This window comes from Rhinolophus sinicus, linkage group LG11 (assembly GCF_036562045.2).
Source record: "Rhinolophus sinicus isolate RSC01 linkage group LG11, ASM3656204v1, whole genome shotgun sequence".
Lineage (NCBI taxonomy): Eukaryota > Metazoa > Chordata > Mammalia > Chiroptera > Rhinolophidae > Rhinolophus > Rhinolophus sinicus.
The window spans coordinates 65,115,772-65,130,089 of record NC_133760.1 but is presented as its reverse complement, the minus strand read 5'-3'; the positions used below and the strand labels follow the sequence as shown (position 1 = coordinate 65,130,089).

General features: G+C 47.3%; 1 protein-coding gene across 2 annotated transcripts in view; it reads left to right on the top strand.

The window, feature by feature from the left end:
- LOC141567617 (uncharacterized) overlaps nucleotides 1–14,318 on the top strand; it is a 341,191-nt gene that overhangs the window by 184,390 nt on the left and 142,483 nt on the right. Inside the window, exon 3 of one of the 2 annotated variants that reach the window (XR_012490420.1) lies at nucleotides 3,303–3,430. The exons of the other annotated variant lie outside the window; for it this stretch is intronic. The gene's annotated coding sequence lies outside the window, so the exon portion shown is untranslated. The remainder of the gene's footprint in view (nucleotides 1–3,302; nucleotides 3,431–14,318) is intronic. 2 annotated transcript variants of the gene reach the window in all.

Sequence of the window (14,318 nt, the reverse complement as noted above, 5' to 3'; positions counted from 1 at the left end):
CATAATAACAATAGCAGCTGACCAGTTTTGAGCATTTCTTTATTGGCAGGTACTTTTCTGAGTGCTTTACATTTTTAATCTTATTTAATTATTAGAACCCCGGGAGGTAGTAGGTTGCTATTACCCCACTTTTTAAGGCTGAGGACATTGAGATTCAGTGAGTTTGAGTAGCTTGTTCAAGGTCCTTGCAGAGCCAGGATTCAGATGTGGGCAGTGTCTCTCAGCACCTGTCCTTAACCACCAGGTGACAATGGCCAGTACTGTGCATGCATGCAGACACAAATACAGAGCGTGTTACAGCCAGCGGTGAGGACGCTTAGAACCTACGAGCTGAGAAGTGGCAACTGAGCCTGTGCCCATTCTGCCTTCCAAAGGTCAAGTGAGGTGGGAGATGTTTGAATTATAATCCTGGCTTTCCCAACCTACAACCACAGGCTCTGTCCCCGAAACACAGAGCACTCTTGTTGCTCACTCGTTTTTTGTTCTTTTTTTAAAGTCAGTCACATTATTTTTTTTAATTTTTAAAAATTTATTTTTGATTACTGTTGACATACTATAGATAGTATGTTAGTTTCAGGTGTACAAAACAACATAGATTATACATTTATATACCTCACAAAGTGATCACCCCAATAAGTCTATTACCCATCTGACACTGCACATAGTTATTACAATATTATTGACTATATTCCCTCTGCTGTGCTTTCCATATGCCTACTCTTATTGCAAACAGAGGGAGACATTCCTCAAAGGCTGAGCTTTTGAGGTTATGACAAACCTTTCCCAGGCAATTCTTCTTCTCTTTCTTTACCAGCATATCTTTTACATTTATGGAAATTATGGAAAATCATAGCTCTTTGCTAATTGTAAGATTTTTTTTTTGAAATGTTCCAGAAACTTAGGAACCAATTTTTCTTTTTTTCAGAATAGTTTACATATGAGAGTAATGCGGAAGAGTTTGAAAAGAGCTATTTCATGAACACTGATGAAGAGATTTGTTTGCTTGTTTGTTTTCAAATAGCAGAAATCAGTTCTGGCTGATTTAAGCAAAAGGGGTTTTTTTTTTTTTTTTGAGGAATACTGGGGAATCTCATGGCTCAAAGAAACATGTTAAATAGCCAAGACTCAGAAAGTGGAAAAACTGGGGATTGTCTGGAGACCGTACAGTAGCTGGACTTCGCCGTCCTCCCCAGGTCACTGCCATTGCCCAACTTCGTGCCCCCACCTGCCGGCTTGGGATCTGACTACCCTATAAGATAAACGCCCAGTTGGAAGAAAATGTGATTGGCTCCGATTTACTCAAGAATCTACAAGTGGATCCATCAGTCATAGTCAGGGTGCAGGGTCAAATTGCCATGTTTCAGGGTGGCTCCCAGAGAAGGGAGAACCCATGGGAGGGAGTCCCCAGTCCTTTGCATTTCACCCACTGTGGTTTCCTTACATTGCCTTGATGGTAAATGGCGTGGCCCGGGACACACAGCCTATCGGAGAGCTTCTACTGGGGAGAAGAGACAGAGAAGCTTGCTGGAGCCGGAGAAAGCCCTTCGCATCCTCTTTCTCCCTTATATTACCCCCCACCATAGGCAGAGCCCAACGATCCAAAAAAACATAAAACAAAAAAGTGTGGAGAGCAAGCTGTATTGGCCACTGAATGTCCCCAAGGTCTCTTCCCCAATGGAGCTTGGTAACGAATTAGCAGGGGCCAAGGTCTCCCTTCTCCCATCCAGTGGGAGGAGCTGTGTGTATGCAACTTTCTTGGTCTCCATATTCTCCAGGTGCGGGCAGCCAGCATTCCCAGCAACTCCTGTAAATAGCTGGTACCCAAGCTGAGAGCATTTGGCATCCAAACTCAGACCGTTTTGGTCTTACTTTTAAGCCCACATGTCATGCTTGCCCCATAAAAGGAGAAACCCAGGATGTGGGGTCCCTCTTCTGGTACACAGTCCCACCCTGCAGTAATTTGCAACCCAGCCCCAGCTTGCCTCTGTGCAAGATGCATAGAGAACAGAGGACCTGTGCAAATTCAGCCCTTCAGCTCCTGAGCTCCAGCCAGCCCCAAGCAACGCTAGTCTGAGCTAGTGTGATAGACTTAGTTTAAACCTGGAGTTTGTGTGCGTGGGGATTTCTTAAGGGAAGGGGCATGGATGATTCTAGGTGACTGAACCGCTCAGTGTCAGTGGAGTTGGAGCCTTCAATCCAGGGAGGCTCGGGAGGTGATGCAAAGGGATGAATAAAGGGTCTAAGAGCCAATCTGGGGGCTTTCATAGCTGGAGGGGGAGACTGCCATTTTTGTCCTAGCCTTCTCTGTCACTTAGTGCGTGATCTTTGGCAAACCACTTGACTTTAATTTCTTTATTATTTTGCAGAAGTGTACCCCATCTTGGGGAGTTTTTGTGAGATGAGAAACAAAGGTTGGAGATGCTATACATTTTGAGCTTTTGTTGATCTGGCGAAACTGAGCCACAGAGCTCGCCCTGGCTGGCTGTGAATACGGAGGAGTGAATACAGCCCCTGGAATACAGCAGTATAGAAGGGGCAGCTAGATGCCCCCACAGCCCTTTGGCTGTACTTTGTAGTTAAAGGTGACAGTGACTTTTGGTAACTTTCCTCGGGATCACAGATTTCTCTGAGCATCTCTGTAGCCATAATGACTTAGCAGGCTCCACTGGATCGATAACTCTGAAATCTAAGGGCCATTCAGTTGCTAAAGGCTTTTTATTTAGCCTTTGTGTCTGGTATTAATGTTATCCCCATGGCATCTAAATGGCAGAGCTATTTCTGGATTGGAAGTCAATCTGACGGTGTGGCTCCTGGCCATCCATCATGGGCAGGAGAGAAAAATCCAGGTGAGCAAAACTCCTAGGGTAAGCAGGACAGATGGGGATATTTAATGCTTGCTGATGCCATGAATTCCACCTAATTTCTTTGTAAGCAACAGTCGCAAAGGGCAATAGAGAAAGAACATCAGTCTTTGAAAATGCTAGAGATCAAGCACTACATTTTGCATTTGAGTTATAACTTGCATGGGACCTAAGTCATGGTAAGGACAACAGTGGGATGTGGATCTATGGTCCTCACCCTTTATTGAGGGTGCGGAGTCTTTCAATGAAAAGAAAAGGGGACTCAACGTGGGAGTAGCTGTTCTCTGAGTGCTCGCTGATTGAGAAAATACATAATTACTATATGGTGCACTGTCATTGGTAACAGTTTTCAATGAGTTTAGTTAATTCATTAAAATAGCATGCTTGAAAAATCGTGCATATACGACTATGATTAAGACATGATTTTTCTTCATTTTTCAGACACAACATATACCTGGTTGCTAATGGCAACACCACACCAAACGCTTTTTGAGTGATGACTACATCGCAGGCACCATTCTAAGCATTTTAAAGACATAATCTCATTGACTCCTCCAGACAACTCAGAAGTAAGTAACAATCACTATTTCTGTTTTATGGGTGAGGAAAGAGGGTCATCATAGGTGTTGAGTGACTCACCCAAGGTCACTCACGTGGTAAGTGATGGAACAAATACTTGAGTAGGCTAACACTATTGTCTGTTCTCACCAACATCACCAGCTGTGGTCTGTGAGATTCTCAACACAGAGCTTTCCAGGGAGCAAATGTGAAAGTAGGTATGGGGCGGAGGGAAGAGTCCTAACACTGCTCATCTTTTGACGTCTGCCTCCCAGATGGGAGACGGTGCCAACCTCTCTTGACTGCACATTGTGCTTTCGTCTCTCCTCCCATCTTCCTTGATCTCTTCCATTTAGTCTTTGTAAGTGTGGGCTCAGGAGGGAGTGAGTGGACTGGTCGTAGTCAGTGCGGGGCACAGAGGATTGAGGAGCATCAGGGTTTGGATGGAATGTTGTCTCTCCTTCAGGGCCCCTGCCCAAGGAAGGATATTTACAGGGAACAGTAGTCAAATGGAAACGCATGGTGGATGGACAAACTCCTGATTCCTCCAAAGGCAGGGTTTCTCTGGAAAAATCAGGTTTGGAAAATATGAGTTAGGGTAAGAAGCCCAACTCTGGCTTCCTATCCCCTCGTTCTTGCATCTAGAATGTAAAACATTCTGTAGAAAATTCTGAGTCTGCTTTTTTAAAAACTAATCTCATGAAGCAAGAATGGCTGGGATGTCTTTTTATGTGGACATCTATTGTAGTTGTCTCTATTTTTTCTTTTTTTTTCCCCGGCAGTGGCCCTACCATTTGTTTAGGGAAACTGCCTCTCTTCCATTTCTTACCATTCTGGTGGAGGCGGCTAATTCCAGTATCTACATCCCTCCCCAACCGTGGATGCATTGATTGGGCCGAGGAATGTGGATGTGGCTCAAGCAAATATGCTATTTTAATGAATTAACTAAAACTCATTGAAAACTGTTGCTGATATGGTCCATATAATGGCCGTATAGTCATTACATGTTTTCTCAATCAGCGAGCTCTCAGAGAATAGCTACTTCCGTGTGGAGTTCCCTTTTTTTTACATTGAAAGAATCCACGTACTCAGTCAATGTTGAGGAGCACCAATACCCGTCACGGTGACTCAGACCCTGTAAAAGTTATAACTCAAATGGCCTGGGAGAGGAAGTCTTCCTCCTCCTGTGTGTCACCAGTGGGAGCTGTGTAAGTGTGGGGCCATCGGAGGCTCCCAGGAAGAAGGTCATAGAGGCAATAGGCAAGAAGTTGAAGTCAACACATGAAAAGAAGGAGGGAGAGAGAGAGAGAGACAGACAGACAGACAGACATCTGGTGATAATCTTGAACTCTGGATCTAGCTAAGACTTAAGCCAATAGTTCCCCTTTGTTCCTACTTAAATTACTTCGTTGTGGACTTGGAACCAAAAAAGTTCCAACTGATACACTCACCCATCCAACTGCCGCACAGAAAAGTATTCCTGATGTACGTCTCTTTACATCCTGCTGTGCTGGTGCAGTATGGCTCCATGAATGTCAGGCTTTGACCAATCAGGGAGAAGCTGTCCTCAGTGGGGATGCAGCTCAGAGTAGGCAGAAGGGATGACTTCCGTACATGAGCTGAAGTGAAGTGTGGAGAAGGAGCATATTTTGTCCCAGGAGTATGGTAGGTGGACCTCCTTTTGGGCTCTTGGGGATCACTTAGTGCATTGGGAAGGGGATTTGTTACATTCCTTGAGGGTTCCCTATAACTGAGTTGTTCTGGGGGGATGCTTGAATATTTAAGCCCAATCTGTTTGGATCATGTAAGTGTTTCTCTGAGTCCATTTTTTTGAAACTGGTAAAACCTGGCCAATTCTTTTGAGAGGTGATAGGTGGTTCAATTTATTCTCACTTGGTAGATAAGAATAGACAAGGAGGTGAGACTCAGAGGGTCTTTACTCTGGGCAGGCAGGCAATCCTGGGAAAAACCATCCTATTTCCCATAGACTGTTTTAGGAAGAGGTTGGTGGAAGTGATATTAGTGTTGGGATGACTGAATTCTGCTTTTTTGGGTATGTCCCTCTGATTGCATCATAAACTATCATGGTTTTATTGCTCCACCATTTTAATAAAAATCCAGCTTAAGGATGTATGATTTTGGCCAAAGGTATTACCTGAAGGCCCTTAAAGACAACTGTTGCTACGTTTCTTTTCCAGGTGTAGATTAGAATGTCTCCATACACATTGGGAAGGCCCCAGAGTAGGTCTTTTTCGGATCTATCTGGTGTCTTTAATCTTTCCTTTTTCCTAGCATTTCCCATCTCCTTTTCTTTAGTTCTTTCCCCGATAAAATCCTTTCGTAACCGAGGAGTATCACCTTCACGCTTGTCCTCGTGGTATTACCTAGTGGTATTTTTGGGGGAGTTCTAAAGGGTACTCCAAAATGGCGGCCACTGGGCTGGCTTTTCCAGAAACAAATGTGCTGGACTGGGAATTAGAAAACCTGAAATTCTTGCGACTGACAAGTGTTGACTTTTGTAGGGCACTTCTGATCCTTTGGAAGCCTCAGTTTTGTTGTCTGGAGAGTAAGAGAGCAAGATTCGGCAACCATTCCCTTCCCTCTGGGTGTGTACCGCAGAGCCTCTCAGCACTACATGCTTCTCTTCTTGGAGCCCTTGGTCCCAGCGGTACTCACCTCAGCCTTCTCTGATGATTCCAGCCTCCCCTCCCCTCCCCTCCCCACCCTACCCTTCCCCAACCAACTACTTAGATGAAAGACACCTGCTTGTTTCTGAAATGGGGATGAAGGCAAGGTTTTCTTTGCAAACTTTTCACCATCAGCGCAAACGCTGGGCTTCAGGTGCTGTGGGCTCGAACACTCAGTAGCCTCCATGCTATGCTGTCCTGTGTGGCCACCGTGGGACCACCTTGCCCTCACCGTGCCCCAGGTCCTTCCAGGCTGCCCTTGAAGAGTGACTGATGACCCTCCATATTCTGAAGTTCACTTTTTTCCAGTCAATGCCGATCAGGGTCCCAGAGTTTTGGTGGTTACTGCTCTGAAAAGTACCTGATAGTTTAAATGTTCAAGCCAGGAGCTGAGTGGTTCAGTCTCTTTGGCCTGTGACCTCTTTCCATGAGCAGGAAGCAAGCCCCATTTCCCAGGAAAGATCTTGAGCCTCTGCAGAAGTTGCAGAGGAATAAAGGGGATTTGGGGCTGAGGTGACCAAGCACCAGTCGAGAGGGTCCACGTTGGTGGCGACCTTGTAAGGATACCTGCTGACAAGAACACATCCTGGGGAATTGGGATAGCTGAAGTGTAGTCCCAGACCCCTCTTTTCTCCCTCAGTGACCTTGGGCTGACGATTCATTTAACCGTGGTGAGCCTTGGTTTTCTTGTAAATTGAGACAGTAATTCCCATCTTATGGGGATTGTGGTGACAATTAAATGAGATAATGGATATCGTGCCATGTTGCTGGCACTTTTGGCTTTCATAGGGATACTATGAAGGTAACATGAGCTAACTGACATGAAAGCCATTTGATAATTGGGAAAGCTGGGGCAGGACTGGACTGACGGAAAGAGGTCAGTGGGTCTGATTGAGCAGAACTAATGAGCTTGGCCCTCTAAGGTTAGGAACAGACTCCCCCGTCTCAGCCCTTGTCAAGCCCTGGAGGTTAGGTGTGCTGAACTCGCTGAAGTCGGCATGGTTGGGTTTTAGCAGAGATGTGCAGACCCAGGGGGTAGTGTTCTCCTCTTGTCACTGCTTCTCTCTCTCCCCGTGTCTCAGGCGGGGACCAGATACAGCCTCAGTGACTCCTTGCTCATCGCTCAAAGTCAAGTGGTGTTTTATGACAAAGGCAGATAATCATGTCTAAATATTTAACTGGCAGATCAATCTGTGGCAATAAGGAGTGGCATTAAAAAAAGAGGAGACAATCCAATGACGTCTTCATGACTGATAAGACACCACTGGGAGGGGGCCGGGCTCTGTCTGGGGTGTTTTGTGCTGATGCAGCTCAGAAGGAGAGAGAGCAATAAGTCAAACAAACAGTGGCCTAGCCGTCCTGCCCCTTGGCTGTCAACCAGAGCCAGCGTGCTTTAGAGCAATGGAGAGTGGGCAGACAGGAGATTAATGCCACGTGAGCCAGCTCCATTGCACGCAGAGCCCCGTAAGTGCTTGTGCCCTGATGGAGTGCGCATGACCAGGTGATGTGAGACGCGGGGAAGGAGGACATGACAAAGAGCAAGTCCTCCAGAGGAGTAACTGTATTGCACATGCACGATGCAAGGCAGTGCTGGGCTTGTGGGCAAGATGGTGGCTGTCTCTGCCCCGTCAATGAAGACTGGCCATGGCACCCTCAGGACAGGACGTGGTGGATCCTTCTGTGAAAGAGGCAGGTGGCCTTACCAGGCTGGCTCAGGCAGTGGTCTTATGAAGAGGTGGGGTGGGGTGGGGCTTTATTCTAGTAGAACTGCAAGGGCAGATATGTCCTTCAGAAATGCAATACTGGATGAAACAGCGTGATGGAGACAGGCTTGTCATCAACTCTGATTGTTGTAAAGCAAAGGCAGCAAGAGGAATGATAGATAGTACTTATTGGATGTCCACTGTGTGTGAGACCCTTTGCTGGGGAATTTATGTACTTACTTATCTTTTAAAGGAACCCTGAGATAAACAGAATATGGAAATGGGTATGTGTATGCATGGCACACACTCATATATAAATACAAACATACAGACGCACAGATACACTTATTATAAACACACATGCACATATATGTACACATAAACACATATATATATATATAATATGTACTATATGAGTATAAAAAATGTGCAAATCATTTATCCTCTTTAGTTCCCTTACCTTTAATATGGGAATGCTTATATCTACTCATTTATTTACTTAATTTTATTTTATTTTTTTATATTTATTTATTTACATTTTTTTATTGGGGAATATTGGGGAACAGTATGTTTCTCCAGGGCCCATCAGCTCCAAGTCATTGTCCTTCAATCTAGTTGTGGAGGGCGCAGCTCAGCTCCAAGTCCAGTTGCCGTTTTCAATCTTTAGTGCAGCCCACCATCCCATGCGGGAATTGAACCGGCAACCTTGTTGTTGAGAGCTTGCCCTCTAACCAGCTGAGCCATGCGGCTACCCCTCTGGAAGCTCAGCTGCAGCTCGTTGCCTTCAATCTGGTTGTGGAGGGCGCAGCTCACTGGCCCATGTGGGAATCGAACCGACAACCTTGTTGTTGAGAGCTCGCGCTCTGACCAGCTGAGCCATCACCTGCCCGTTAATTTTATCTGTATACTCTGTAAACCTTCATTCCTTTCTAGTGACACAACATGTATCTAATACTCAGTGACGAGGAGGTTCCAGCAGGGGGCGCTGCTAAGAACAGACCCTCAACCTGGGTCTGCCAGTTGGACCAGGGAAAGGCCCTGCTGGCCTCATCAGGCAGCCCCCACCCGCTGGTCACTGGGTACCAAATATTCCTGCCATGACACAGCATCCCTCATGTTAAAGCTGTAAGAGCATTTTCTTGGTTCACATGTGTACAAATTTGTTTACACTTTCTTAAAGCCATCTCCAGGGCTTCAGGCCGTGCGTGGCATGGAGGAGACGCTCAACAAATTTTTGTTGAATGAATGAGTGAGGAGAGGTAGGTGTTTCCATATTGTAGGTGAGGGAGGGGAGTTCGGGTACAGTGTGTTCCCCAGAGTCACAGAGTAGGTGAGTAGCAATGTGAACCTGTGGTATCTAACCCCCAAGGGAGTGCCCGTGGCCACCAGGCCTGAATCAAAGAGCAGACAGTTTTATCTCAGAAGGGTTTAATACTCTCGGCGTTACAGCCATTGTTTTCTGGAATTCCCTTCATCTGTGAAATTCTTAGAAATGCTCCCTAATGTTTAGGGATTTCCTTCATGTGGTTTTCTCCTTGACTTCTAAGCAAAATGCAAAGTCACCTTTTAAACAACGTCAGAAGAGAGGTAAATGCCATTGTCTCGTGGCTCCATGTGTTTGTGTGTGTTTGCACACGTGTGTGTGCACGTGCAAGTATGTGTGCACGCACACTCAAGATGCTGAGAGCCCTGGTGTTGTTTGCTCCTAAGCATGTTAGCCCCACAGTTTCATAATTAAGGAGGATGCTAATGTTCCATGATTGGAAAATGTCACCCTGCGTGACTAATTTGCCAGCAGGGCCTAATTGAAGTTCGGCCTCATCTGCAGCTTCTCAGTCTTTCTTCTGAGGTGTGGAGGCAGAGGCGGTGGCCATGGCAGTGAGCCAGGGCCGGGCTCGCGTGTGGCGATTTATTGCTCCTTGTTTCTCAACAGTTCTGAAGGGTTGGATGGGACATCAGCTGCAGTGGAAATGGGATTGGCTGTAAAGGAAAGATCTGGGGCTGGATTAACCCATGTGGCAGGTGGCACTCAATAAAAAGCTGGGCTCTCTCCAGGGAGGACTAATTTTTGACTCAGGGGGGTCTTTTGTGTCGATGTGAAGATCAGAGAGCAGCTGGGCCCAAAGCAGCCTAAGGCAGAGTGGAAGTCCTGGGGAGGGTGTTTCCGTGGTGCTCCTCCTTTGGAATGGAAGGTTCCGGGTCTCAGGGCTCTACCTGACAGCGTCCCTGGCCTCAGGGGCTCACTCTCTAGCCAGGAACGTCAAGAGGCAAACGGATAATGATAACACTGGGTGATAATTGCTAGGTGCCAGGAAGTGCCTGTTACCTGGCACTATTATTAATCTACACCTTGCTCGTGCCCACCTTGTCTTGTTCTAACTGGTAGTCCATACATCTATGTGTCATCGACGTCTAGCCTACATGTTGTTTTAATGGTCTCTTTATGTGTCCATCACTTCCACGGTGCTGTGGGCTCCTGGAAGGCAAGGGGTGCATACGGACACACCCTCGTGCTCCCAGGGCCTTCATTATGCTTGGTGCCGAGTGGGATCCAGTTGCTGCTTTCTGCATGCATGCGGGGATGCTACCCTCTGTTCATTGGAGTGAGGGATGACTTTATACTGGATTCTTGACCTGGATCGTAGAGAATGAGTAGGAGCAGCAGGAGGACAGATGATAGGGGTATGAGAGACTTTCACTGATCCAATAAATATTTATTGGGCATCTTCTATGGAGAAGATACTACCTAGATACTGGGTATACAGTGATCAATAAAGCAGCATGGTGTCTGTTCTTGTGGAGGTTACCTTCTAGTGGGAGAGTCACACAACTGATACATAGAGAAATAAGACAACCTTCAAATTCCAAATTTGATACAGTGCTACAGTGGAAAATGGCAGTGGGTTGAAAGAGGACAATGTGTGTATTGGGGAGAAGGCACTGCTTTCCATCTGGTGGTCAGGGAAGGCCTCTTGGAGGAGGTGACATCCACGTTGACCCTTGAAGTACGAGAAGACAACGAGAAGGAGCCGGCATGTCAGGAGTGAGGGGAGAGCATTCCAAGCCGGGAACAGTATGTGAGATGAGTTTGCAACAGGAAAAGGTCACCCAGTGTGAGGCCCTGAAAGAAGGGGTGAGGCTGGGGTGTTGAGGGAAGGAGGGATGCAGGAGACTGAGAGGCCGCAGGGCCTGGATCATGCAGGACTTGTAGTATCTGGGGAGGAATTTGGATTTTATTTCCAGCACAGTGGGGATTCATTAATGAGGTGTAAACAGGGGCTGTCATTTGATGGAGGTTCTATAATTATTGTCCCAGCTGTGGAGACTGGATCATGCAGTGGGAGGGGCAAGAATGGGACCAGGGACCCAGTCAGGCTCCTGGAGTAGTCAGAGCTATGGCAGGGGTTGCAAGGTATGCTAGGGAGTATTTTTCTTGTAGGTAGTGGGGAGCCATTGAAGGGTTTTGACGAGTAGGAGAGAAATTTGATGGGGTGTGTATTTTGTAACGATGGTGCTGGTGATAGTGTGGAGGGTGGGATGGAGGGAGGCAGGGCGGGAGGAAGGGAGACCGATTTCTCATTAAGTTACAGGGGTCATATTTTAAAAGAGACACAAACTGTAGCTGACCAGGATGGAGAGTATGATCCTGGATGGACTAAATGTGTCCTCTCCCCTCCACCCCCCCCAATGTATATGTTGAAATCCTAACCCCAATGTGATAGTATTAGGAGGTGGGAGGCATTAAGTCGTGAGGGTGGAGCCCTTATGAATGGGATTAGTGCCCTTATAAAAGAGAACCTAGGGAGCTCCCTCACCCCCTTTCTATCACGTGAGGACACAAGGAGATGTCAGTGTACACCTCAGAAGAGGGCCCTCACCAGAACCTGACCATGCTGCCTCTCTGATCTTGGACTTGTAGCCTCCGGAATTAAGAGAAATAACATTTCTGTTGTTTATAAGCTACCTAGTCTATGGTACTACGTTATAGCCGCCCAAGCTAAGACAACAAGGAAGCGTCAAGGGACCCAGTTTTATTTAACATGGAGAAACATATAGGACAAGCAGTGCCTTCCCGCATGGGACCAGCTGTTGTCTGGAAGGTGGAGTAGACATCCAGTCAGTGGGAGTGACGGGGACGCTGGTTGAAGCTCAGTTAGAAGGAATCAGTTTCTTACACTTAGAATCATTTGACAATGGGACCGGTTTTACATACAAAAATAACCTTCTGTTTTTTGTCCCGCCCCCCACATCATGTGAAAACAGCTAGATGAGGTCTCACTGAATTAGGGGGCATGTTTGGGATGACGCATCTCAAAATAGATGCTATGTGACTATGCACATCTCGCTTTGGGAGCTCTCCAGAGCAGCTGAAAGAGCTTCTAGCCCTCAGAACCGAGGAATAAAAAGATTCCCATGGCATGGACGGGGAGGGACCACTTTTTAAATTTAATCTTTTAATTCTAGGCATAGGGCAAAAGCAACCTAACCTGAACTTTCTCTTGAGCCACACATTCTTTGCCCAGCTTTCCCCCTTTAACGCTTAATGCTTTACCAGGTTCCCTCCCCACCCAGAAAAGCCCAAACTCATGAGCTAAACTAAAATAAACTGAAATAAAGAAGGGATGCTCATGGAATGCCCAGTGTTATCATCACGCAGCCTCCCCACCCCCACCCGCACTCTCCCCAGAGTTAATTCAGGAGGGGAAGCTGTAATCTGATTTCAGATGTACTCTGCAGCATTACTATTCTGTGGCATCTAACTCTTTTCTGCCAAAGCCAGCCCAGCTGTCATCCCCCCCATCCCACCCCCAGCCCCTCCATCAACTCTTATATCACTTTCAGGCCGGTCTTTCCACATTTCATTTCTCCACCTCCTAATATTTAATTTTAATTCCAAGTCTCCCCTTCCCTTGCAAATCCTCTGACAACACAGACCAACCTGCTTTCCTCCTCTGATCCCCTTCTGCTTTCTTCATTATCAGTGAGTCAGATTAGCATCTGACGAGTGAACTAAATCGACTCGATTCCACCTTGGTTTCAAAACCTAAGGCGGATTATTGGCTCTGTTGTACATATAAAGGACATTTTAATTTTCTGGGAGCCAAGAACAGGCAAATCACACAGATTAACCAGGGCCCAGAGCTGCAGGCTCCACCACCTGTCTTCTTCTGCTCTGGGAACACAATGGTTGGCTTTGGCATGCAATGGTCCCACAGGAAGGAGAGCTCTGCTCTGGGCCCGGGGGAGCCACTGGCCATGGTCAGGCCAGGCAGACACCCATATGGTGGTTCTGGGAGCCAATAGCAACCTCCAAAGGTCCCAGAGGCAGGGCCAAAAAGCAGGGCTGCAGTGTGTCTGCTGGTGTTCAAGGAGGGGTGTCTCAGCTGGCCTGGAGACTCGCTCCTCACGGCTCCCAAAGCCCCCTCCCCTGCCTCTCTTGCTCAGGGTCAAGCAAAGGCCAGCTCTGGAGAGGTTTCTCAGGGGCACTCAGGGGTGGGTGGTAAGATAGGCACTGTCCCTTTGGACACCCAGCCCTGAGCCGGCCTTTGCAGGCCTCGAGCAGCTGCTGGCTCACAGAAATACCCGAATGTGGGGTCCTGGGAATGTGCTCTCCTGCCCCCTAGACAGTCGGCTTTCCCTCAGAGGTTGTGTCTGAGGGGCATCTGGTTCTGGAAATAGGGAGCTGCCCTTTCTAAACTCTGGATGGAGCTTCACTTTTGGAAATCCTTTGATTTTGGGGCAGTGGCAGCCAGCCTGAAACCCCTACAGCCGTCTCTTAGTACGACCTTCCTTAGTTAAGTCTCACAGAAGCATCGTGAAGGCCTGGACTGTGTCTTGCACTGCTTTATATCTCAGAAATCTCAGGCCCAGCCTCTTGTCCATGCGAGATGTTCACTTGGTACCTTTTTTATCCAGATGATCAGGGCAGCGTGGTGGGGGGGACAGAGCCCAGGGCCAACCAGCTGCAGATATGCCCTATAGTCTCCTGTCTGCAGCTGTGGGACTGAGAGAAGGTATGTTGCTTCCTGCAGCTGCCGTAACAAAGGACCACAAACTGGGTGACTCAAAACAACAGAAATTTATTCTCTCACAGTTCTGGAGGCTAGATGTCCAAAACCAAGGCATTGCCGGGGTTGGTTCCTTCTGGAGGCTCTGAGGGAGAATCCGTTCCCTGCCTCTCTCCTAGCTTCCCAGGGTTGCTGGCAATGCTTGGCGTTCCTTGGCTTGCAGCTGCGTCACTCCAGTCTCTACCTCCATTGTCACATGGCTTTCTTCTTGTGTGTCTCAGTCACCCTGTATCTTCCTATGGCCTTCTTATAAGGACACCAGTCATTGGATTTAGGGTCCCCTTCCCCACTCCCATATGACCTCATCTTAACTTGAGTACATCTGCTAAAACCCTATTTGCAAATAAGGTCACATTCATAGGTATGGGAGGTTAGGATGTGGACACATCTTCTTCAGGGACACAGTTTTCCCTACAACAGAAGGCCGCGCAACCTGTCAAG